Source organism: Aricia agestis, chromosome 6 (assembly GCF_905147365.1).
Source record: "Aricia agestis chromosome 6, ilAriAges1.1, whole genome shotgun sequence".
Taxonomy (NCBI): Eukaryota; Metazoa; Arthropoda; class Insecta; order Lepidoptera; family Lycaenidae; genus Aricia; species Aricia agestis.
Window position 1 is genome coordinate 10700000 of NC_056411.1, and position 25356 is coordinate 10725355.

The 25356-nt window shown below is 36.2% G+C and overlaps 1 protein-coding gene across 1 annotated transcript in view; it reads right to left on the reverse strand.

The window, feature by feature from the left end:
- LOC121727969 (TWiK family of potassium channels protein 7-like) overlaps window positions 1–24979 on the reverse strand; it is a 70314-nt gene extending 45335 nt beyond the window's left edge. Inside the window, exon 1 of the mRNA XM_042116053.1 lies at window positions 24794–24979. The gene's annotated coding sequence lies outside the window, so the exon portion shown is untranslated. The remainder of the gene's footprint in view (window positions 1–24793) is intronic.
- Between the last annotated feature and the right edge of the window lie 377 nt (window positions 24980–25356).

Sequence of the window (25356 nt, forward strand, 5' to 3'; positions counted from 1 at the left end):
TGATCATTTTTCTTTGTGTATTCGTTAACACTAAACTAGTTCATTGTATTCGTTAACATTTTTCATTTAAATTATTTAAGGCCAAAAGGCGAATTATTTTGTATAAATAACTTAATATTTATAATATAAATCTATATCTCTACTAATATTATAAATGCGAAAGTATCTCTGTCTGTCTGTCTGTTTGTCTGTCTGTCTCGCTTTCACGCCAAAACTACTGAACCGATTGTTATAAAATTTTGTACACAGGCAGTCTAAAGCCTGAGAAAGGACATAGGCTACTTTTTAACTGGAAAAAGGGGTTGTAAGGGGGTGAAAATGCGTAAATTTGTTCAAATTAAGTTAGTTCCAAAAACGCATAACAGATGGCGCCAAGAGTCACCTAGATCGCGCTATCGCTTGCTCATATACATTTCTATAAGAGGTGGTATCATTATAAATAAAGTTTTGCGATTCTTTCGATTGTTATACACGTTATTAATTAAAAACTCACGGCTCACCTACCAACATAGATATTAGAAACAACAGCGCCAAAACTACTGAACCGATTGTAATGAAATTTTGTACACAGATAGTCTAGAGCCTGAGAAAGGACATAGGCTACTTTTTAACTGGAAAAAGGAGTTGTAAAGGGGTAAAAATGCGTAAATTTGTTCAAATTAAGTTAGTTCCAAAAACTCATAACAGATGGCGCCAAGAGTCGCCTAGATCGTGCTATCGCTTCCGGGGGTCGGTGGACGGTGTGGCTTATAAAAAATTTTAATTAAAAAAAAATATATTATGTGCACACTGCACACTGGACGGCTGGTTTGGGTATTTTGATTTAAGGGGTACCAGGGTTTTAAAAAGCTTTTGACACCAATTTTGTTGACACCGCGCGCTATAAATTGAAGTCCACGCGGACGAAGTCGCGGGTAACAGCTAGTTATTTATAAGACTAGATGACGCCCGCGGACGGAAAGGAGTACGTTGCACGAAAATAAATGAAGAGGTAACAGACAGACAGACTTTCGCATTTATAAAATTGACCCATCTATCCCCAAGCGGCACCTTGCTGTCGCATAGCAATTGAAAATATATTGTGTCTGCGATTCCTACGATCGAGGTATTATAAGTATCGAAGTATGGATTCAGGTTATGCCTTCAATTGTAATTTATCCCTATAAAGACGGGTTCGAATGATGTTCAGGCAATATGGTCTCAGGGTGGCCATTAGTGATCGCTATCAGCTCGGTATTTACACACGACCACGGGGCATGTTCCGCATGTTGGAACTCCGTCTTAATTGGATTTACCAGATTAATCCTAATTTCACCAATGAATCCTACATTCGATATTGTTGCCGCCTGGGATTACGGAATAGTTCCGGATTCTGTAATGTAGACTGTAGAGTATGCTGTTGGATGGAACCGTACATTTTTCGGGATAAAAAGTATCCTATGTCCTCTCTTGGGACTCAAAGAATCTCCATACCAAATTTCAGCAAAATCTCTTAGCTGCGGTTTGGGGATAAAGAGGTAACAGACAGACAGACACACTTTCGCACTTATAATATTAAGGGCCTGTTTCATCGCTTCCTGATAAGGCTATCTACCACTTAATTTGACAGATGGAGTATGGAAAATCTGTCAAATAACTCTATCGGGCTTATCAGGAAGCGGTGAAACAGGCCAAAAGTATGGAGAATCTGTCAAAAAAGTTTATCAGAAAGTGGTGAAACAGGCCCTTATTATAAGTGCGAAAGTGTGTCTGTCTGTCTGTTACCTCTTTATCCCCAAACCGCAGCTAAGAGATTTTGCTGAAATTTGGTATGGAGATTCTTTGAGTCCCGAGAGAGGACATAGGATACTTTTTATCCCGAAAAATGTACGGTTCCCGCACTATAAGCAAATTTTGGCGCAACGGAGTTGCGGGCGTCATTTGGTAAGTATTTTTTTAATCAGGGGTGTAACTGTCATCAAAATGAACATGGTCACAATTATTTTTAAATTTGAACTTTTTAAGCCCAATTTAAAAAGCAAAACTTAAAAATAACTTTATAACTTTTTTCTAAGTTCAAAAGTTAACATTGTCAAAGTTCCTATTCTCGCTTTTTCCACACAATCTCTAAAGTACAAAAGATTAGTACTTTGTAAAAAATTGGGATAATATTAACAAAAATTGATAGAATACTAAAGATAAACCCCCTTACTAATAAACGCTGTATAAGCTTTGAATAGTTATACAGTGTTTTGTCTTCTTCAATCCAATTAAAAATGTCACTTGTGTGACAGGAACAAAACACTGTATAACTATTCAAAGCTTATACAGCGTTTATTAGTAAGGGGGAAAATGTTTTGAAACCAGACCAGATATTTTTCTAAGCTAGCTTCTGGAATTACAATACTAATTAAGGGCATGTTTCACTACTTCCTGATAAAGTGCCGGATAGGCTATCTAATACTCATTTGACAGATTCTCCATACTCCATCTGTCAAGTTAAGTAGTGGATAGCCTATCCGGCACTTATCGAGAAGTGGTGAAACAGGCCCTAAGTGAAATATGACAGAGCTTGTCTAATTTGAAATGACGCACCAGACCACTTCACTAGTTGATATAAATGAAAAAAAATTAAACTGTGAATACGAGGGAGGGGCGCGTCATTTTAAGTAAGACAAATCCTACAGAAATATACTAAAACTAGCTGTCCCGGCAGCGTATTTACAAAGGCTATAACATTTGAGTCACGAGCCAGACTCTAATAGATGAGCTTTTGTTTATACATATTACTCGACAATACCTATTCTATCTCAGTAAAAAAAAATACTCAAGTGGATTAGCTTGCCTTGATATTTTCAAAGATAATGCATGTACAAAACCTAGTACTGTATTATACATATTCACTCAAATAGATAAGCTTTTGTCGATATATTTTCAAACATTACGTACGAACAAAACCTAGTCGAGTAGAGGCTCACCGCCATATTTGTTGTCAGATCGTGCCATACTTAGTATGGCACGACCTGACTGTTACGGTTACCAACTACGTTTAAATTGTAAAAATACTAAGCTAATCGTAAATTTGATAAAATGATGGCTAAGTTTCAGAAACCTACCCCAATTTTTTGGTGCTCATGGGTTGAGGAAGGATGTTTTGGGTTTACATTTGAAATTTTCGTAATCTTGTTCGATAAGGTCATCTGTTTTCTGGTGTTTATGTATAACTTACTTACTAGGGAGTGCTTCCGTACCTACAAACCGAAAGGGGGGTTCGGAGGGCATAGCCCCCCGCCAAAACAAAAACAAACACAATTCAGAAAGTCCAAAAGTTGGTTAGGTTAGGTTAAAACTTAGACCAGAACACAGAGGGAGCCGAGATAGCGCAGCGAGCGTGCTGCGGCAGCAGCCGGCGACCGTCATCAAATAAAAGGGGGGCTCGGGAGGCGCAGCACCCCGCCAAAACTAATCAAACACAATCCAGAAAGTCCAAAACTAGGTTAGGTTAGAACTGTGACTGTGCTGCGGCAGCAGCCGGCGACCGCCGGCGACCGTCGCAAAACACGCCTCAGAATTCCGAAAATTTCAAAGGTTAGTAGCTCCAAAACTGAGGGGTTTCTCAGTGTGGATTTGGTACGGGGGGTGTTTACCCCTCCTCCCTACTCCCCCCTCACTTCCGCTCTCCATCAATTTTGAGGTAGGTTTCCGAACCTTTACCAAAATGATTATACAGGGTGTAACAAAATAAGTGATAATACTTTTGGGTGTGTACGTGTTCCTTGTAGAGAGTTCACTGTGAAGGTAGCAGCGCTTAAAGACCAACAATTTTTTTTAACTTTTGTATGGGGAAACTCGTAACGCTCGGGATCGTCACTTATTTTTGTTACACGCTGTAGAATGCGTTTTGTATTTTACATGGGTAGTGTGTATCTGTTTCTTACCTATTAAAAGTTCGTTTGTTTATTACCTATAGTGCTCTCAGCCTATCTTGTCTCTAGCGTTTATTTACCCTACCGCTACCATGTTTTAAAAAAATCTTGACGTAATTTATCGTTCTCTATACAAATCGTGACAGAAAACGAAGCGATAGAAGTTTCATAATACTTCATCCAAATACGTAGCGTCGTAACTCAGAAATTTGCAATTTTTGAAGTTGGATTTACTTAATTGCGATATTATCAGCAAATTCATGTTATTTTTATCGTAATTATGATAATAATTGATATTTTTGTGAAAAACTCGGTTTAATTTTTTTTTCATAAATATTGAGTTTTTCGTAGTTTTATACAATATGTTAAAAAAACAGTTTATAAATTATATCATCCGATAAAAGGGAATCATTATTTTTTTTATGAAAACTACACAAAATATCAAGAAAATAAAAAAAATATATTTTTCATCAGCTGTCTTAAACAGAAATCCAAAATTTTAAGTTACTCCTGTTTGATCACGAGTACCTTTGACGAGCCTTTTACAACAGGGGTACTGAACGTTGGTCACCTTTTTTATGTTTGCACATGAACACGGAATCGCCTCAAGCTCGCTATAGAAATGACTATGATATAATATTATTACAATGTTCCATAGAATATAATATTATTATTACAATGTTCCATATAATAAGCTAATTGTTACTAACTATCTCTAACAAATCTATGGACAAATTAGTTTGAAATAAAGTTTTATTTATTTATTTATAGAATAAAAATATTATTATTCTGTGAAAGCTAAAATATGCATATTCATAATGATTGTTATAATAGTAGGCACTAGCGGTTCCGACGGATTTTACGCCGACTTATTGAACCGACTTTATGAAATTAAAATTGTCAGAAGCGGTAAAGTTACATTATTTTAAATGATGCTATGCAACGATGGTATCATTCTTATATTTTTAAATTTTTCACGTAATCTTAATCATTGTTTTATAACAATGTGATTTTTGCTAAGTCATATTCCAATCTGTGTTCTATCTGTGTTTGTGGCCATAATATTTAAATACTCGTAATAAACATAATAATATGCTTGAAATTCCGGTGACTAGACTTACTAAAGTCAAAAATTCTTTTAAGTATACGCTTTTTATAATAAGATCCCAGAAAACGTTCAAAATATCTCAATTAATAAATTTAAAATAGTTGTTAAAGAAAGTTTGTGTACCAAAGCATACTATAAAGTTACTGTTTTGATGAATGATAGTACACCGTGGGAATAAGTTCGCCCCCTGCAGAGTTGTTTCTGTATAATATTACGTATTGTACACTTGTTGTATTATATTATAATTTAGTCATAATGACACTGTAATTTTAAATTAGTTGAATTTTGAGTTTAATTTTTTTTATTAAACAATAATACTTTCATAAAGGTTGTCTTGCAGAAACTGCTGTCAGCTTTCAGAAGTACGGGCGAAGCCAAACGAGCGTAATTTGTGAGTGAGTGTCAGTCGCAGAATTTCGGTTCGGCAGAATTCTGTTGCAATCAGTTTCATACAAAAGTCCTGTTTGATTCACACGAGCGTAATTTTGTGAGTCATGATTTGTATGTAAAGATATTTAGGTACGTGGCAGAAATTCTGTGACTCACAACTCACAAATTACGCTCGTTTGGCTTCACCCTAAGACCGCCTTTTTGTACATAGTTTTCATAAATTGTGTTTTTAAGTTTAAGTATAGTTTTAAGATACACAAAATAAATAAACAATTTTCTGTTCTTTTTATTCTACTTCATATTATTTTATTTATACTCAGAAAAATAATTCGTAAGAAAAAAGGTTCGTGATACATGGCGGGGTCACGCTTCCCCTAGCTTGCTCTACCACGAATCACGATACACGCGGTCATTTGAATTTGGAAAATTTTTGACAGTTATGTCATACAAACGATGCGAATTGCGATAGATTCGCTACAATTTGTAAAATTAGAATACAGTGGTAGACGAAAGGCCGATAACCGCTAGAGACAGGACTGAGCGATTGGAGTTTAGTATTTTTTTGTCACTTAAATACATAATAGAAACGTAAAATTTAACAATAAAATATTAACAATTTCCATGTAACTATCCACCTACATATTTTTAAAGCTAACGATGACGTTATTTACCATATCGGTATCAAATTAAATACCATTTGTAGCTGTAATGTTAGAAAGTATTTAGCTAACAAAGCCTAGGCGATTTCGATAATTTTCTGTACTGTAATAGATTAGGGTTTTGTCAAGTTTTTGTGTAACAAAAGCTAAGCCAGTTCAGTTCGCGCTTTCACTTTAATGGCCTTTGTAAATTCGCGTCCCGGCAAACGTTTCTTTGCCATATAAAATATTTCGCCCGTATTATTTTATTGAAGTGACTAAATAAGTAAGTCACCATGGCAACGTCCATCGCTATCCCGTCGCACAAACATAGTCGCCGTCAGTCTCGAGTTGTAATAATTTACTATTATTTATTCAACAAATATTTATAATAAGTACCCAGTAGCCGATTCTCAGACCCACCGAATATGCATATAAAATTTGGTTAAAATCAGTAAAGCCGTTTCGGAGGAGTACGCGGCCTAACATTGTGACACGAGAATTTTATATATAAGATAAAAGCTTTTTAAAACAAAAACTGTACTTCAAATTATTCACCATTTTGCTTCATATTTCTCGATGTTTCGAGAACTAACAAAAGCCTTACTGTACAATTCCTTTGAAAGGGATTTTTAGGGAATACTTAGAGCATCGTGAATATTAAAGCTTTCATAAACGTAAACGGAATAAAAGAGGAACAGCTGGGATTTTTTTTTAAATATAAGTTATTCTGCTGCAGCAGCTGAGATGTTTTAATAATACACAGGGTAAACCAAAACTAAACGTGATCATATTTCAGGGTGTGTATGTGTCCCTTATAGAGTTCGCTGTAAAAGTCGCAGCGCTGAAAGAGCAATTTTTTGTGATTTGTATGGGCAAGCACCGCCACGTTTCTTTTTATTTTTATTTATTTAATAAGGGGGCAAACGGGCAAACGGGTCACCTGATGGAAAGCAACTTCCGTCGCCCATGGATACTCGCAGCATCAGAAGAGCTGCAGGTGCGTTGCCGGCCTTTTAAGAGGGAATAGGGTAATAGGGGAGGGTAGGGATGGGAAGGGAAGGCAATAGAGGGGGTAAGGAAGGGAATAGGGTAGAGGATTGTGCCTCCGGTAAACTCATTTACTCGGCGAAACACAGCGCAAGCGCTGTTTCACGCCGGTTTTCTGTGAGAACGTGGTATTCCAGCCATGAGCCATGCTTTGCCACTAATGGGCCGGCTTGACTGGAGAAATACCACGTTCTTACAGAAATCCGGCGTGAAACAGCGCTTGCGCTGTGTTTTGCCTTCCCTTCCCTTCCCATCCCTACCCTCCCCTATTACCCTATTCCCACTTAAAAGGCCCGCAACGCTCCTGCAGCTCTTCAGATTCTGCGAGTGTCCATGGGTAACGGAAGTTGCTTTCCATCAGGTGACCCGTTTGCTCGTTTGCCCCGTTATTTCATTAAAAAAAATTAAGCCATTCGATCAAATCAAGAGATTCCGTAACAAAAAAAACCTAACAGACCCCCCCTGTTAGGTTAGTTTAGTTAGGTTTTTTCACCTCTGCTGTGTCGGTCAGTGCGGCGTTGCCAGACGTTTGGTATGGTGTTGGTGTGCGTGCGACTAGACGTAAGCGAATTATAATTGCAGAAGTTGATAAAAAATGCAATAGCTTTACTGCGGCAGTCCCCGAGTGCCACACGTATTTTTTCATCAATGATTGCAAAGTTATACTTAGGTATTAAAACCTCTTATACTTCTGTAATAATAATAACTCCCACACCGGTTTCGGTGAGTGGTGACAGTGGCCGGTTTCATTGAAACCAGGCCAGTTACGCAGGAGTAATTTTATAGTGCCCAAGTGTGTGCGCAGTACTCCCTTTTCCTTTTTCTCTCATAACCCGGTGGAACGGAAGACCGACACGACTGGGGAGAGATCAGGCTCAGGACCGACTTTTTACATGTCCATTCGACGCATGGATCATCTTACTTGTCAGACAATCATTCCAATCCTGTAGTCTAATCCAGCCATCGGTAACTACTAGAGTAATGTAAGCGGGCACTGGAATGTACTGGAATGAAATTCATATGTTACAGAATACAGTGTCCGTTTACATTATTATAGCAGCAATACAGCGCTGGATTGGAATAATATAAACTGACCATATTAGAAACTTCAATTAAGCCTACAAAAGTGTCAACTGCAAAACTGGCCACAGTGACCGGCCGATGCGATTTAACTATCGACGCGTGAAAACCTCGCGAAAACCTTTTTATTTATGTAAAACCTATTCACATGTGACGGCGACGTATGGAGATGGTTTTTTTTTACTCCTGTCCTTGTCCCGATCATCGAAAAATTTTACCAATTACAGATAGTTACGAAAAACAATTTTACGTTACTGGCCGAATGAGAAGTTTGTCGATCTTGTGCAATTTGCAAACACTGCCAAAATCATAATATACCCTTTTTGCCGTTATCGCTGAAAGATGCAATATTGCGTTTTATAACGTCAGTTACTGTATGAAACGTTACATCAGCTATTCTCAAAGTGTGCTTCGCGGACTGTGGGGCTCCGCAGAGGCCTAGTTATGTAGCCTCCGCGAGAGATACATAAATTGTTTACGTCATCGCTCAGGCCTGGAGACAATTAATTCAATGACAAAACATTATTTTGGGGGATCTTAAAAAATGTCACTTCTAAAAGGGTTCCGCCAGCAAAAAAATTGAGAACCGCTGTGTTACATAATCTATACTTACTAATATTATAAAACTGAAGAGTTTGTACTTTGTTTGTTTGCTAATCTTAGGAACGACTGGTCCGATTTGAAAAATTATTTCAGTGTTAGATAGCTTATTTATGATTTATCAAGGAAGACTATAGGCTATATTAATAACACTAATAGGAGCAAAGAAACAGAGGAAAATGTGAAAAAAAAACAGGGAAATTATTTGAAAGGGCTTATGTCACGAACTACTGATACAATTTTTTTGTTATTTGGCACAGATAAAAAGTAGACCCCGTGAAGGATCATAGGCTATTTTTGGTGGGCTAAATTGTCTGTAAAATTCCTAATTTACGCGGACGAAGCCGCGCGGAACGTCAAGTTCAAAATAAATTAACATGCACTCTAATCTGCGGCTTGGTCGTTTGCAGGCGATCCCCAACCGCACGTTGTTTGTGAAGGGTGAAATGAACTGTAGTGAGTACTGATTTAATAACTATTAACTACTACAATATACACTGACGCTTCCCAACTCAACCACAGAAAAAATAGAGCATTAGGTAGGTATTAGGTTAACTCAACAGATTTGTACTAATTCTTTACTTAGTTTTATTTACCGACTTCATAAAATGTGGAGGGTTCTTAATTATAATAATGCTTTAATTGTTTATTCGCAGATAAGTTCCTCGTTTATAATTTGATGACATTTTTTTTGTTGGATAGAATTCATTTTAAAGGTGTTCCCATGATATGGAAGTAGTGATTTTTTACGTTTTAATTTAACGGCCAACGGCTTAAACTGTAAATCCGACTCTTAGATGTCATGGTCATAATCAATAGTCATGGTAACCATGATAACCCTTTGGTATGATCTCAGGGGTGCCCGAGGGACAAGCTTAATCCGTTTTGGTACGCGCAACGAAATTAATCAATGGAAAGGATATCGGAAATGTTCTGAATTTTTCATAGTTACGCACGAAAATTGTTGAGCACTACCATATATTAGTAGAATGCCTTAATAATACCCCTTATGCCGCGGCCGCACATGCGTCTATCGTACGAAGCTTCGTGCTGAGATGATACCATTGGACGATACACGCAGATCGTCCAATGGTATTGTTTTAAGCACGAAGCACTACGCACGTGCGGCCCCGGCATTACTAAAATAACAGATGGAATACCCCTTACTAATAAAAATATTTAAACATCTCTTATTTTTGTCTGATGCATGTAAAAGTTACATGACAGACATAGACTTCGTATGGATATGTTCAATTAGATGGCGCCCGCAACTCTTTTGCGCCTAAAGTAGACCTACTACGAAACTGTTTTGAGACTCAAACAGTCGGACGAGAGAATATTCCGGGATAAAAAGTATTCTATGTCCTTTCTCGGGTCACAAAGTATCTCCATACCACATCAAAATCGGTTGTTGGGTTTAGGTGCAAAGAGGTAACAGACAGACACATACAATTTCTCATTTATAATGTTAGCATAGGTTAAAAGAGGGTAGGGGGGATATTTTTTAATGAAATAAGGGGCAAACGAGCAAACGGGTCACCTGATGGAAAGCAACTTCCCTCGCCCATGGACACACGCAACATTAGAAGAGCTGCAGGTGTGTTGCCGGCCTTTTAAGAGAGAATAGGATTACAGGGTAAGGGTAGGTAAGGAAGGGAATAGAGAAGGGAAGGGTAGGGAATTGGGCCTCCGGTAAACTCACTCACTCGGCGAAACACAGCGTAAGCGCTGTTTCACGCCGGTTTTCTGTGAGCCCGTGGTATTTCTCGATCGAGCCAGCCCATTCGTGCCGAAGCATGGCTCTACCATGTTATAAATTTAGCTGTTTAGGCATAACATTTCAGCCGACGAAAGCCAAATATAAACCAAAACGGAGTAACACGATCTTCTGCTATTTTTCCAATTAATACAATCTATTAACCCACGTTGTTGTAATGATGTTGTTTAACACGAAGCTTAATGAATAGTTAATTAATACCGTTACTAGATAGATCGCTTTTCAAAATAACAGTTAATTAATGGGTTCGTTATACGCAATGAATTATTTAAATGGGAGTGGGTGGACAAATCCTGTCGAATGTTTGAGAGCCACTGAAAATTATAACTGTGGAACGACCCCCATTTGTTGTTGTTATTTCACGTGTAACCCAAATTATTATTATAATCCACATAATAATTATTTGGGTATTAGTATTTATAATCTACTAGCTGTTGCCCGCGACTTCGTCCGCATGGACTTTAGTTTTTAGTTGTTCCCGTACATCGATTGAATAATTTACGCGCAAATTATAAAAATATATTATGCAGTAACCGTACATTTTTCCGATACAAAATGTATCTGTTCTTTTACGTGACTTAAAGTATCTCTATACCAAATTTCCGCAAAATCGGCCCAGCCGTTTACGCGTAATGTCGTGACCAAGGGATATATGGATTCATTTTTATTTATAATCCATAATGATAATATTTTACTTAGATGAGAAAATGTGTCTGTATATTACCTCTTTACACAGAACCGATTTACAATATAATTGATTTTTATGAAATTTAGTATGGAGATACTTCAAGGTGCGGGTCCTATGTCCATATATTATATCCTGTGTCCTTTACATAAAGGACATACGACACTTTTTATACCGAAAACACGCATGGTACTCGGGCTTTAACTAGAAATATTATAAATATATAAACTATCATCTATACCGTCCACTGCATTGAAATTTAGCAAATTACAAGTATTAATAACAAAATGAGACAATAATAATGTGATATTGCAAAATAATTGGTTATTTTATAATTTGTAAGTTGTCTTTGTTATATCATAATATGAAATAAAATATAGTTTTCATTAAATACACTTTAAACTCCTATGTGGATGTTTTAATTATTTAAATCTACGACGGATAATTGTTATGGCCTCTTAGAAAAAGAAAATTAATATTTTTGTTTAAACTGTAGTTAGCGTTTATTACTAAGAATCAGCTAAATATAAAAGTATAAATTGACTGTTTGCTAAATACCAAGAAAGATACCGCAACTTCTTAACTTTTAAAATTAAAAATATGAAAGTGCATTAGCTACCTCATTAATGTTCTGAACTTCTGTAAGATTTTTCTAATCGAAAAATGAAACTACGACTAACTCAAACTATACACTATAGAATATTCTAGGTACCCATACTCAGTTTAAATAGAAGTCTTTGCCTACGTACTCGGCGAAACAGGGCGGTAGGCGTCATTGACTCCCTGTCAAAAACTTCTAATTTTCGATATATTAACCACGATTGACAATGAAGTGTCAGATGTTGACAATCGCGGCTTTGTATAGAAAATGACAAGTTCTTGACAGGGAGTCAATGACCGCTACCGCAATGTTTCGCCAAGTACAGTAAAATAGTAGAGTAATGAATAATCTCAATATTATTGAGATTTTTTATAGTGAAAATATGTTATCGTGGTCTATAGGTGAATGGTCCAAACCATTATGGCCTAAAGACTCAAAAATTCTATCAGAACTCACAAAACTGCATTTATATTTTTATGAGTTTATGCCACTTTAATTTTGACACGCCCCAATAGCTATGTCCACACTGTGAACTTTCATCTTTAATTTTCGTCATCAACTTTCATATAGGCGCATTTAATAATTGAATGCGTCAAATAACGCAACGCCAATGTTATCATTTTTGAAGTTTTGGATATGGTCAGAAGGCATGCGTCGCGGGCATGCCTCACGTTCGCTGTTGACTGCGCTATAACGCATGCCCTTGACGAACAGAAAAAGGCACAGTGAGGACAAAGCTTATGAACGAATTCTGCCGCCACCCTAGGACGCTGCCGCAACTTAGGACGCCATAGGACGGTGCCGCCCATAGGCCATGGCCTATACTGCAGAAACATAAATCTTAAGCTGTTAAATGCGAGTTTGTGTCCCAGATTTAGGTTAGATATTATGTGCCTAAAGTATACGGTAATCAAATTAATGGTGCACAGAACTTTATACAAATTTTGCCGAACTATAATAATAATAAAGTTATATTATGTGCCTCGAATCGCTGTTTGAACCAGTAGTTCTAGTTTACTACAAATTATGTACGCAAACAATTAACGTTTTAAGATCGATAGAGCAGATGCCCTTGCCAAAATGTTTTCTTTATCGCTTCTTTATAGAATTCCCAATCAAAAATATATTAAGTTGACAGCGTTCGTTAGTAATATGCAATTGACATTTAACTCATGTCATGTCCGTTCCATATTATATTTTGATCGGCGATAAAGAAGTGATAAAGAAGACGTGTTGGCTAGGAATTAGGATTCAGATGCTTCATGCTTTACAAGTTACCTACCACTGATAAATTAGGTGAACTCAAAGGGATAAAACATTCACCTATCCACTCACCTATCCCCAGATGAAAGGTGAATTTTATTCGTATCCACACGAGCGAACCAGCATGTCGTAGTCGAATAGCAAAGCAGACGCAATATTCAATTGAATAAATTAACAATGTGCCGACTCGTTTCGGAGCTCTCATGATATTTCAGAGAATTATTTGTGAAAAAATAATGAATCAAATAACTGCCTTTGCCCACGTATTTAAATAACTGTTTTAATTTGAGCTTGTATAATATTGTATCTCACCATTATTGTAAATACTGAATAAATATATTACTATTATTATTATTAAAGTAAGTTGGTGCAACCCACTCTAAAAGATACGTTTGTCATTTGATAACGCTAAGATTACGTTGCTACCAATTTATTACATTCCTGCTTACATCTTAACGAGAGTAAACAAGTATCGATACTGCTAACTATAAATTAGCAAGGTGTTCTTACTTATATACTCTACAGAAGTATTTTGGCAGGATGTCAATAACAAATTGTTTCACGTATTTCACCGCGCCGCAAATCTTTACTAAATCTAATCCTAATCGAAATCCCGAAATCTTCGCAAGAAAAGATTTCTTTGTACACAAATGCCTCCTGTCTATTTAGAGTGCTTAGTCAAGTTGAATTCACTAGTTTCGATAACGAAGTTAGTTGTCAAAAATGTATAGGATTTGACTTAACGTATCGCAAGCGCCATGCCACTTAGCGATGCGTTACATCAAATCCCATACATTTTTGACATCTAATTTCGTTATCGAAACTAGCGAATTCAACTTGACTAAGCACTTATGCTTTTTAGCTAAGACGTTTTCTTTATCCCTTCTTTATAAAATCGCCGATCTAAATGTATGGAATTGACAGAAACGTTCGATATTTTGAAGTTGACGTTCGACTCGGTAAATGTCAATTCCAAACTTTATGATCGGCGATTCTATGAAAAAGCTATAAAGAAAACGTCTTGGATAAGGGCTCTGTTGTTTTTAGACAAATATCATCATTCGTCACCTTTCGAAATGATATTATAAAGTTCACCAGAACATCTAGTATAGCACGCGAGAAACGTGCGTCTTTAGGGGTTAAAATATGTTGAAATAATTTTCCTGGTCTGAAAATATTATACCCATGACAAATTTTGTCTCAATCGGTTCAGCTCTACTTAAAAAGGCAACAAACAGGCCTGCTCTCGCATATTTATAATATTATAACTGCTGAATGAATACAAAAATTTTACGCATGAAAATGCGATGTCAGAAAACATACACCGTCCAATGCCGCATTTTATACCGTGCTAAAATGGAATCGGTACATTAACAAGTAAAGCACACCGTCATCACACGAGTTCACGCACTCGCCCCAAAGCCAACTTGTCAAAACGTACGACACTCGTGAAATCAGCCGGGTCGAAAAATGTCGCAGTCATTGTGAGTCAACCGTTTCAATTGTTTGCTCTAAAGGGTTTTTCACTTTTTTCGTACAAAAAAATAAAGCTATTGTCCATTGAAGTTAGAACTTTATTAGCTGAGCTATGAAAGAGACAACTTTCAGCTTCAATGCTAATTCGGAAATTCGCCTTACAATTGCCAGTGAAAGGATAACGTTCGGCAGTTATTTTATGCATAATTGTTATTATAATATTTTCTAGCTATGTAAAATAATGTTTTAATAAATTGAATAAAACTATCTAACCTTGCCCAGGCGAAATATTGCTAAGTTAGTGTATTCTAAACAATATCACCTAAAAATAGAGCGAAAATACTCGCTAGGTTCGATATTAATTATAATATTAATGCTTATTCCCGAAAAAAATGTCGTTGTGTTAGCATAATGTTGTTTTTATAAAGCTTTCTATCCACACATCCAATAATTAATAATTAATTAAAAATACAAAAAAGAATTTATTCTTTCAAGTGCTGTTATTCGATTTATTATTATTTAAAACTAGATGACGCCCGCAACTCCGTTTCGCCAATATTCGTTTATCGCGCAGGAACCGTACATTTATCTTTCAGCAAAATCGGTAACAGACAGACAGAGAGATGGACAGACAGGCACACTTTCGCATTTTTTTTTTTTTTTTTTATGAAATAAGGGGGCAAACGAGGAAACGGGTCACCTGATGGAAAGCAACTTCCGTCGCCCATGGACACTCGCAGCTTCAGAAGAGCTGCAGGTGCGTTGCCGGCCTTTTGAGGGGGAATAGGGTAATAGGGGAGGGTATAAATGGGAAGGGAAGGGAATAGGGGAGGGTAGGGAAGGGAATAGGGTAGGGGATTGGGCCTCCGGTAAACTCACTCACTCGGCGAAACACAGCGCAAGCGCTGTTTCACGCCGGATTTCTGTGAGAACGTGGTATTTCTCCGGTCGAGCCGGCCCATTCGTGCCGAAGCATGGCTCTCCCACGTATATATTTATAATATTAGTATGGATAGTGTTCCAAACATCGATAGTACACAATAAACAATGTGTCATTTACATAGCAATTATGCTCAACCTTGCTTTGTACGCAATGAACCCTCATTAAGCCCTGTAACCGAAATCGGTTTTGGGGGTTACTCTGTACATAGAAGGATATAATAGACCTGGCAAAAAGGATTAGTGTGACTAAAATCGAGCATGTAAAGTTCGATGGGTTCCTCAATTAATGTTTATTTTATTTTAGTAAGTATACTTTGCTGTTAGAGCGGTAACAGAAATACATGTCATATGTGAAAGTTTCATTTGTCTAGCTGTCACGATTCTTTATATACAGCTGCATAGCTAGCACAAGCACGTAGACAAACGAAAGAAACTAAATTTTGACAGTTTTACCGGAAAAACATTGGAGTAAAAGTTTCTTTCGTATCTCGATATCTTTCGCTTTTGAAAATATATATGTCAAGCATGACGATCCGCTTTTGACATTTAGTTTCTTGATTCTGTTTTTATTTTTACTATGGCACTTGGCTATAAAACCATGGCCAGTGTCGAATAAATAGCAACCCTGTCTATAGCCGGAATTATAGTTTTGATCTACAAACTACGAATAATAAAGTTCCTTGGTTTTTATTATTCGTATTTCGTAGATCAAAACTATAATTCCGGCTATAGACAAGGTTGCTACACGTCGATTTTTTGAATTTGCCGCCATTTACTCGACACTGACCATGGTTTTATAGCCGAGGTGCCATAATTAAAAAAAAGAACCAAGAAACTAAATGTCAAAAAAAAATAATTGCCGTTGCTTTAATGGTTGCTATGGAAAGAGTTTCTTGTCTTTGTCCACTGAAACTCAAGTCGATGGGTGGTGCCATGCTCGGGAATAAGATATGTAGACATGGGAAAGAAACTGCCATTACTTTCTTCCGAAGAATCGACTGGGAAACCCCGTGCTAGCTACGCTGGAGACCCAAAACAGATAGAGAGGACAGCGAAGTCGCAGAAATAGGATCCCGTTTTCTATGCCTTGGGTTTTCTACCCTAAAAATGACACCACTTCGCTTCTATTTAAAGCCATTTTGAAATTCAATAATGATTTTAATGGTGCAACTGTTTTTAGACTTCAGTAATCAAAGGGTAAAGACGGAACCCTATAATTGCTAAAGACTTTACTATCTGTCCATATTCTGTCCATCTGGCTGTCACCAGGCTTTATCTCTCGAAGCCAGAGAGTTGAAATAATATGAAGATTGTTCTGCCGAAAATACGTGGTGCCCTCAGTTTTCAGGGTTCCGTACCCAAAAGGTAAAAAATGGACCCTATTACTAAGACTTCACTGACTGTCTTTCTGTCTCCAGACACTTGTCTTCTGTATCCCAAGAACGGTAATAGCAAGAGAGATGAAATTTTCACAGAACAACAAATACAAAATAAAATTCATACTTAAAACGTGATTTGTTTGCCTTTTTGCAATCAATAATGTCAACAGGCAGGCCCTTGAAATATTCACGTCCGGCTCGCACTTGGCTGATAAACCGGTTAAATGTCTCTGAGTGTGGCAGTTAGCTTTTAGCAAATGAATTAACACTGAGCAGTACGTCTACTATAATTCCGGCTTCAATTCCATTACATCCGTTTTGAATTTTAAATCGCGTTTGGACACCTTGAGGTAAACCAAGTGTGGCTCACCGTAGCCATACATTGCTTTGTAAATTCTCTCCCGCCTTATAAATTATTCCTTGTTCTAGTTTCCGTATGTCCGTATGTATTTTAGACTAAAAGATAAGAATATTCAATACTCTAGAATTGACCATTCCTAGAAAGAAGTTCGAAGAGAATACTCTGCATATTTCTATCTCTCTTTCATTCTAACGTATAGAAAAAAAGGCTTGTTTCTATTTCACTTTAATCCTAACGAATAGGGAATATTACGCAAAATTCCGAGCAGAGGGCGCTACTAGCACATACAGTAAACAATCCTACCAAAATCTGACATGTTATTACCTAAGGCTACGCCTGCATAATTTGGCTGTAGCGATATCGATTTTTCTCAACAATGACTAAAGCTAAGAAATTAAAGTTCATTGTCAGTATTCACTATAAGTAATGTCTTTGTCTTTGAATTACCCATAGCATAACACGTTTGGTCAACTTTTATAACACAGAATAATCAATCAAAAAGACCTCTGTAAGAAAAGGGATTCCTATTTTGCCAACAGAGGAGAGTGATTTAAGCTTCCAAAATCTATACATCTATACATACATACATACATACATACATACATATAAATAAAATTGGAGTGTCTGTAATATTGAAAGATCCGTTTTTTACTACATGCATATGAATGTATATGCGCTACATACACCAAAACAACATTTTTTAAAATTTTTGTCTGTATGTCTGTCTGTCTGTTTGTTCCGGCTAATCTCCGAAATAGCTGAAGCGATTTTGACGGGACTTTTTTTGGCAGATAGCTGATGTAGTAAGAAATAATTAAGGCTACTTTTTAACCGACTTCCGAAAATTAGGATGATGATATATTTTAGTTTTTTTGTATGCAGTTTACGCGGACGAAGTCGCGGGCAACAGTTAGTCTGTACATAAATTGGTTCAAGCATACACTTTAATTTACCCATAGCTTATAATATGAAATGTATTTATGGTTTTTAACCCGTCGCACAAAAATGGTTGTCGTCAGTCTCGAGTTGTAATAATTTACTGTTATTTATTTAACAAATGCACTTATCAATATAAAAAGTAGCCAGTAGCCGATTCTCAGACCTACTGAGTATGTATATAAAATTTGGTAAAAATCAGTAAAGCCGTTTCGGAGGAGTACGGTAACTAACAATGTGACACGAGAATTTTATATATAAAGTTCATAAATGTAAATTTTACTCATAAACTATCGCCTGGGACCTTGCTAGTAAATAATTCATAGACGAATATTTCATCAAAAATCCAAACATCGTATAATACAAGCCAATATTAATATTGCAATCGTAATTTTGGTAGTAAAGTTCTATGCCTAAATCGTAAACCTAGATAATTTATGCAGTTTCATGTGCCTTGAATTATAATTATCAGCTGTTTATATGTTTTTTTTGATTCGTCAATATGAAACCAAATGTTTGTGTGTGTGTTTTTTAGGTTTGGTATCTTAGGTACTCTCCTCTACTCTAATAAAGATGGCAAGTGCTATTTGACGGTAGGACCATCAAATCGAAATATAAATCCTTTCTATCTCTGTTAGCTACCACTTTCGAGAATTTTCGAAATGGAAATTGTTGTTCGTCTTATGAAAATGAAGCTACTCACGAAAAAATTGCTTGATAGTAATAAAAAAAATCTAGGGAACCTGTACTATGATCAATAATCACTAAAATCTTTTTCTAATGGGAGTGCCCCCGCTGCCGGCGCCGGCACCCAAAAATATCAGTAATGGGAACCGGCGGGTATATACAGAATGTAACAAAAACAAGTGATAATACTTTAGGGTGTGTACTTGTTCCTTGTAGAGAGTTCACTGTGAAAGTAGCAGCGCTAAAAGACCAAATTTTTTTTCACTTTTGTATGGGGAAACTCGTTACGCTCGGGCCGTTGCCCGTCCAAAAGTGAAAAACATTTTTATTTCTTCTTTCTTCTTTCAGAGCTGCTACTTTTACAGTGAATTCTCTACAAGGAACAGGTACACACCCTAAAGTATTATCACTTATTTTTGTTACACACTGTATACTGCCGGCAGCCGAGATATAAAACAACGGCTGCCGGCGCTGGCACTCAAAATGGAAACCGGTGAAAATGCGTAAAACGCTGGGTTCCAGTGCCGGTAAACAAATTTTAAAAATAAATAATTATAATCTCAAATATTCGACTTCTTAACCGACTTCCAAAGGTGGAGGTTGTATGTTTGGCTGTGGATATTTTAGTTTTTTGTGATTAATTTTCATCTACCTGCCTTAGCTTTAGGTACTACCTTTTTTCAGCTACCAAAAAGTAAGATTTTGTGCCACAGTACACCCCGTGGTAGGTATACTTCCGAAAGTACTGAACAGAACTTCCGACTCCTTATACATTTTAGAGAGTTTCAGCGTTGTTTAAAGAAGCAATAATATTATGCTACTATGCAGATCACATTTATCATCATCATCATCACTATCATTAAAATATGCATCCTCACATTTGTACTTTTCATAGTCCTTTAGCTCATAGCTGATGTTTTTGATCATTATTCTGTCATTTTTAACTAAGCATCATAATGATTGTATATGTGTTTTTTGTATTGTGGGAGAAATTAATAAATATTTTTGAATTTAATTTGACAAGCGATATTTTCCGAATAGGCGCCAGGAGCCTATTCGGCAAACATCGCGTGACCTCGGCAAACTTCGGAAAACGGCGCCGCGCCGCCGGCAGCCATTTCGGCAACCGGCGCCGGCAGCGGAGGCACTCCCTTTTCTTATAGCTAGGTAGAGTAAGACGCCGCGCCGTGACAAAATATTTTACGTGTAACTGCGCCGCAGGCTGAAAAAGATTGGGAACCCCTGTCCTAGGTCATTTTATTTGTCTGCGGTCGTGTATCACGCGTTTCCCGTCCCACCTTAAGGAGTAGGAACATCGTTGGGGTTTTAGTGGGTAGTCCCGGTTGCGGATATTACGTCCGCCCCGGGCAGTCCTATGAAATAACATCCATAGAAAAGTCTATGGATGTTATTTCATATAACATAAATTTTATCATCTCCCCCTCATGTCTTAACCATTTAATTAAATCCTGGATACTATAATAATATTATCACATTAAACGCCATGGGGGACACCAGCAGGGCTAGCATAACAACAGTAGACATGGAAAAGAATCGACATACTGACAGATTTTATCGACAAAATGGCGGATTTCCATTGTCTAACTGTCACTTTGTGGGACATTCCGCTACAGACGGCCCTCAACGAGAATTTTTAAAATGAGCATTAGTTACATTTTTTTATTGAAATATACGTAAGAAGATGTGTTTTTACTAAAAAAAAACAACTTTTATCGGTAAAAATGGAATTCGAATAATTTAAAGCGTTTTTAAACAATATCATCTAAAGGACGCGATGTTTTTTCCCATATTTTTAAATTAAAATAGCGTATATTTCAAATCAATGTTTAGTTATAGTATAGTTATACAGCAATACGTAGAATTTTTTGTATAAATTACACTATTCAATCGTTTTGAGTGATCTAGACTAATAATTTTGTCAGGCCAATAAACAACTGAAAATTAAAAAAAAACTACAATTTGGTGCAGTTTTATTACAAAATTACTAGTATAATTATATATTCCACGTCGAAAATTTTTAAATTTGTTAGAGAATTACGATTTAATTCACCTTTAACACATTTGAGAATTTTGATGTTGCGCCCGCGATCGTAGAAATGTTAATAATTTCTAGTACTTATTACTATAATTACTTTTATCTAGTTACATTGTTTCTTTGTTTTATGCTATTTTGAAATATAGGCAAGTTATTTTGTAAAAGTTTCGCACTAAGCAGTATTCACATATAAACTCATCACAGTTCTTAATGGAGGGTCAAATTGGTTGCACCCGCGACAGCACTTCAAACCTGTTTTGTGGCCCTACATACATTTGATGAGGTTTTCATTTATAAATCATTGTTAAACTAGTTAAAATGTATCCCTTCAAGGGATATTTTATTAATTAATATGCTTCATTTTGCCTGTAGGAAGCTATAAGTGTATCAAATTGTTGCACCCGCGATACTGGAATCGATATTCTTCCGTAGAAAGAAACCGTTTTTATGGTGACCATGCCACGCCTGCAGTTGGCCGACAGTACACTTGCCCTGCGCGCCGTATGGAAAAACATGATTTTTATCAATTTTACACATTCGTTATTTTTGCTCCATTTCGTAGGAATGTATTAAAACCCAATTTCAAATAGAATATATTGATAATTACTACATATAATTATATTATAATTATATGCTCAAAAACCACTGTCACTCACCATGGCCTGCGCGAGCAGAAACTAAGATTTTCATTATAAGGAGCCGCGCGGGTCGCGATGTTGGACGCGATGTGGGTCACCCCCCACGCCTTTACAACCTTTACATAACTTCCTTTAACTTCTTTTATTGTCTTATTAAACAAAACAAAATATATATTTAAGGGTTGTATGGAAGCCCCCCATACAACAAACGTGATTTTTTGTGTGATAAACACTGTATATGGGGTATATATAAGTTCACCCACAAATATCTTATAAAAAAATCAATGTCCTCCCGTTAGCCGAAAACCAAGCAAAACCCATTAGTCTAAAGGGCCACGCGGGTCTCTTTGTATTGACAAAAGCTAAGTTTACATAATCGTTGGCCGGCCAGAAGGGTTGGAAGTCGACACTACATCGCCGTCATATGGTGTCCCCCACGGCCCGAACAGAACATTCTAGTGTCGCTCAAATGGTGCCCATGGCCTAAGCGGAAAGTCGTAGAATTCCGGTCGGCGTTTAACGTGTTATAAATGCGAAAATGTGTCTGTCTGTTTGTTACCTCTTCACGCCCTAACCGCTGAGCCGATTATGCTGAAAGTTGATATGGATTTTGAGCCTTCGAAAGGACAAAGGATACTTTCTGTCCATAAAAAATGTACGGTTCCCGCGCGATAAACTAATTTAACAAATTAATATTCGTGTGTTTACTACGCATAAATCTACTATGTTCTGAATAAATAGCTTACATTAAATCCATATTTTCAGAGCTGCAGCGATTTGTTTACAGAATTGGTTACACTTAGCTTAGCTACCGCAGCAAGAATTTCGCTGAAAATTTTCAAGCCCCTGGAGATTTCACTTCTAGTTGAGGCTGTGTATTGATTTATCAAACAGTCTACTTTTATCTCAACTGTCTGTAGTCGCACAAGGGAAGAGAGAAATGAAATCATTTTCAAAAATGTCTAAAGGAACGAAAATCTACGAGTTAAAATTAGAAAGTTGATGAAAATGAAATTGTAATGAAGCTACTATCAGTGAAGTAAATTCATAGGCAGATGGCGGACCTACGTAATTTTGTAGGGTTATTTCAATTCAATATTAGTCGTAATCCGTTGGCTAGGTTTGACATAATGTGAATTGCGATTAATTACTTAGATCAGCCGTAGTATAAATCAACATAATATATTCGATAGTACTATCAGAGAAGATGATTCCTATGCAAATCGGGGACCTAAGTAGTTTGGTTGCGTTACGTCAAACCCAGCTGACAGATCACAATTAACATTGAATTGACATATTCGACCAAATAACGTTGGTCTGTCAATTGCATAGGAATCAACTTCCTCGATGGTACATTGCAATGTAATTTTCAGTCGTATTTAAAAAAAGGTTGAAAAACACTGGTCTAAATTAATACAATTTACCACTTTACTCTCAAAGTTCAGGGCTATAACGTTACCAATTTAAATGTTACGCCATAAAGAAATATAATACATTTTCATTGTTGATTTTTTTGTTTATAATGACATGAAAATCTATATACGCGAGCGAAAAACTTTGGAACCCTTTTAACTTTTTATGTTACGCCATAAAGAAATACAATACATTTTTATGGTTGATTTTTTTGTTTTAAATAATGACATGAAAATATATATATCTATATTAGTTAATACGCGAGCGAAAAATTTTTGGAACCCTTTTTACGAAAAATAATTCCCGGACCAGTGGTAGGCCTCATGTAGACACGACGTTCTAAAAGTGTTAACTTTGTTAACCTATTTAGAAATAATTAATATTTTGATTTTGATTTTGAGCGGGTATAATAATTCGACCAGCATTCCATTCCATTCCACTCTACTGGAATAATGTAAACGGGTAGGTACTGGAATGCACTGGATTGCATTCCAGTGCCCGTTCACATTACCCTAAGTACTAAATTCGGATATTTTGGATATTTAAACCAAAAATTGTGACCCAGACTGGCGCAAATAGCCTAATTCTATAATTTAAATACTGATACTCACTGTTTTCAGAAGGCATGGAAACCGTATTTAAAATTATAAAAACCAGAAAATAACCTAGCTACTAAATATTCAGAATGCAGACATCAACATTTTGTAGAAAAAGTCTTAGAAATAATTTCAAAAGACATTGATTGCAGTAATTACAAATGATAAGGGAGTAGGGACTATTCATAAAGTACGTCACACGATTTTCATGATTTTTAGACTGTAAAACGTCCTACATTATTTTGTAAAACCGAAAATCTCTCAAAATTTTTTAGCCTGTCATAATTATTATGCAGAACACAAGTAAAATGAACTTTATCTTACTGTGTAGCAGAGGGCGATTAACCCAAAAAATCAAACATCGTCCTTCTCTCTTCACACTCAACCCCACTTTCATATTAAGCCAGGTGAAAAAGGGCGACGCGGAATCATCGCCAAGTTAGTTTTTTCTTAATAACTCGATAATTAATAATATACAACATTTAAAAAATCCGCCAGGTCGTGTCTCAATGATAGAATTACAATGTGTAGGTAATATTCACGTCTTGGTTTAGTGCACGGTTATGGCAATAAAAATTCGTGAAAATTTGTGATTTTTTTCTATCGAGAAAATTTTAAGATATGGTATCGTATTTTCGCTCAGATTAAATTCTTGGAAATATAATGTAGTATCTATGTTTAGAAAATGAAACAATTCAGGGCTAACTTTTAAGTAAGTATAAAAATGAATTATAAAACAATTTCAATTTTTAGATAATATTTTACAAGATATTATAGGTAAAGAATACTAAAATAAATCGTATCTTATCAAATGAAGTTCGGTTTAACTTGGTAAAGCAGTTGTCATTTGTCAATTGCCATAAAAGCTTAATAATATTTTATTGGAGATAAACAATAATTTCAAGTTGTGTGTTATTATAATTATCTGTTAAGACGACTACTTATACTAAAAATATTTAAAGTCACAATCAGTCTGAATAATTATTATAATTGTATACTTTTTCATGATAAAATAAGTTATCACAATATTAATTATATTGTATCAGTAATATTAAGCACTCAACTTGGTGTAACTGTTGCATATTAAGATTATATTATTATTAACATTAAATTCATAATGAATTAAAAAGTGTTTTACTTCTTAATTCATTAACTTTTAAATACAAAGTACTCTAGACAAAATCGCGTTAAAAGTTTTCAACAAACACTCACCGTTATCAAAAGTTATCCTATCGAGTGGCAGCGGTTGTTACTACGGCTAGTTCACTTTATATTTCCACAGCACTATCACTCTTAACAACGATCACTGTTTTTCACTGTTGTTTTGACGGAATTCTTGTAAACTCTGCGGGGAACACACGTGGCTCGCTCCGGCCAGCGCTAAGAGTTATGGCTGTTGGCGACTTGTTAGAACTGCGCGCGCAGTCACACTGCTCTGAATTAAAAGTACATCAAGGATGCAAACCCATCATTACAGCCTCATAAATGTTCTGAATCAATGGCTAAAATGATTTTTTTACAATGTAACTCTTTAGTATAATTGACGACATGAGTGAACTGTAGATGAAGTGCGTAAGTAACAATTTGTAAATTTTTTGCATAAATGGAGGCCTTAAGGACACTATCACATTTTTTCACAAATATCAGCGATTTTCAGGTACCATTTTAAAGAAATAGGAGTCACACTGCGAGGATATTTTGGTTTCAAATGAAAGATAATAATATATTCATCTCCACGTCTATACCATAAAAATTTTATAGCCGCATACCAAATT